Source organism: Arachis duranensis, chromosome 4, assembly GCF_000817695.3.
Source record: "Arachis duranensis cultivar V14167 chromosome 4, aradu.V14167.gnm2.J7QH, whole genome shotgun sequence".
NCBI classification, from domain to species: Eukaryota; Viridiplantae; Streptophyta; class Magnoliopsida; order Fabales; family Fabaceae; genus Arachis; species Arachis duranensis.
This window is the reverse complement of record NC_029775.3, coordinates 13,267,108-13,270,170: the sequence shown is the minus strand read 5'-3', so window position 1 is coordinate 13,270,170 and position 3,063 is coordinate 13,267,108.

The window sequence follows — 3,063 nt, the reverse complement described above, 5'->3', positions numbered from 1 at the left end:
TACGAGAAATTGAGAAGAGTTTTGGGACTTCAATCAAAAACACTAGATCATCACACCAAAATTCCGCCAAATTTTCCAGTCTCCGCGACACAACTAAAGCCAATGGAGTGCAAGTGTATGTGAGTGTCTAAAGTCCATTTTTATTTTCGTTTTTTCTTTATTTATTTGTTTTTTTCAGTTATCTGCTTTACACATTTTATTTGTACTTCTTTTTTTTAAGTATTTTGCTTTCTTTTAATTTCAATTTTTACGTTTTTATTTATTTAAAGCTTTCATTTATTTTAGATACTTCCTTTTGTTTGCTATAATTGTTACAAGTATTTTGATACCGTGTATTTTGTCACTAACACTAAATAATTTTTTGGTCGAACTCACTCTTTTTCATAGAAATTGTATTTGTTTCTCAAACTGAGATTTTAATACAAGCTTAATTCGACATCCTGTCGAGGTTACCAAAGATAAAGTGAAACCGAAGTATCATGGCCTCTTCTTTTTGTTATTACTTTAAATGCTCTCTGGTAGATTTGGTGTTGAGTATAGATTTTGCATCCTCGAAATTGTGTATGGATTTGGTGCTATTACTTATGTAGATAAACATGGGTCTTTTTGCCATAATTTAGTTTATGATTGTCACATTTACTTTGTGTCACCAGCTTGCATTTTTTCTGTGATTTCATGCTAATTTGATTGGGACTGTTCTTCTTAGAAATAATTTCGGTATAACTTTTTTTTTTTCCAGACATAACGCCCCGTTGTTCGTATAAAAGAACAGCTAATTAAGAAATGACATTGATATATCTATATATATATAAAAACTCGTGGAAGAATTCTGCATTCACTATTATATCCCATCAAGATTCGGTAATGGGAATATTTGCGAAGACGTTTAGTGGGTGAAGTATTTGAAAATGATTGGGAAATGCATTGAAATGGATCGGTAAAAGCTTTGAAAATTGGTAACAATAAATAAACCTGAAAGCTCACCTTCAATTTTTACAAGTACAATGTCTAGCTCAATATATATAGTAAATGGACCACAATTCTAGTCCATTAAATAATTACGTCATGTTCATGATCAGAAAGTAGGATGAAATTTATTCTTCATCCACTTTATATCATCTATATATGCTTATATAATTAAATTTAGGTGATGCGAAAATATTATTTATTATTTAATAATAATGTAATATTTTTATTTAAATTTAAATTTATTATTATTTTATATATTTATTCAATTATTATCAAGTCAAATGATTGAATTAATGACCAACTAATTAAACTATTCAGTGACTCAATAATTTAGTTGGTTTCGATTTTAATGGTCTCAAAAGTCTAAATTATTAAATGATTCTAATAACAAAAAACATGTTTTTTAAATTTTTTAATAATTATCAAATAATTTTTATCTAATATTAATTGATCCTTCATATATTTTTTAATTTAATTTTAAAACTTGTCCTATATTTTATGAATTATTATTTTGTTCTTCATAACATTTTTATTTTTAGAATTTTATCATTAAGTTCTATAAAGATTAATCTTAAAATCAATTTTATTTTGATTCGGAAACTAACTTTTATCTTTTTTTTAATCTTAAGATTATTAATTTCATAATCAATCTATCATCAATTTATTTTTCAATTACATATTTCTATAATTGTAATAGTTTATGAATCTCTCGCACTATGATTATCGATCAATCTGTTGCAACGATGATCATCAGCTATGAATTGATAGGTATACGAACTTTGCATTTGCAGAAATCGCAATCTACAGAAATCAATCGATTTTTTCATTGAATAAATCGATTGGTTAGTGAACAGATGATATGTGAAAGAATCTGCAGATTTAGGAGATGCAAAATGTCTACTGATTTTCGCAGCGGACTTCCTCCTCCTCCTTTGGGGTGAAGTCGTTCTTGATATTGAATGTCTTGCAAATCTCCTCCGGAATCTTGCCTTTAATCATGTCTGCCACTATTTGGCAAGTAAGGTCCAAGAGGCTGTTGATCTTCAAATAGTTTGAAGCTAAAATGAGATTGAAGAGCGTGGTCTGATCGACCTTAACGAATTTAGCATCCCACATCTTGATATCTTCCTCGGATTGCTTCTCCTCGGAAGCAGCAGCATCGACGTGCTTCTTGCAATACTCAATCACCTTCACAAGGATCTTGCTGGTAAGGTGTTTGAGGTTGACGAGGTAGAACTCTCGAATCGCAGATGATTAAACACATGACCGAAAATGATTGCACTGAATCGATTTTTATTTTCAGTTAATTGATTGATTTTCAACAAAATTATTTAATAATTATTAAAAATTTAAAAAATATATTTTGTTATTAAGACCATCTAATATTTCAAACATTTTTAAAACCATCCAATCTTTTGCCAACTTAATTAGTTTGATACTTTGATTGTCCATTCGGTTTAAATAATTAATTCAATCCAAACATATTGCAAGTTCAGATTAATATTAGCAGAGCTTTATTATTGTAATTATTCTAAATTATCCGGACTTGAACCAAATTGATTATCCTAATTAAATTCATACATACATATATATCAATTGTTAAAACAAAAGGAAGATACAAAGTACACACCAGTGGACCAACTTGATTCGTTATTTTAATTATATTAGCATGGATAAAGATATTTTTGTTCTTAAAGTTTGATAAAAATTTTAAAAATATTTTTAAATTTTATTTTATTTTAATTTTATCTCAATTTTTTTATTTGTATCAAATATAGCTTTAACAGCTAAATTTTAAAAGAATTGAAGACCAATCTAACAATAATGCATGAAAATTATGTTTCATTTGCTTGTGTTAAAGGTTATTTTTATGAGATTATTGTTAAATTAGTCTTAAATTTTTTGAAAAATTAGCCATCAAGAATATATTTAATACAAATCGAAAAATTTTGGAATAAAATTAAAACAAAATAAAATTTAGAAGTATTTTTAAAATTTTTGTCAAACTTTAGAGATAAAAAGTATATTTTATCCTATTAGCATAATATAAAACACACTATATTTATATTATGGTGTCTTTGGTTTTTTATTTTT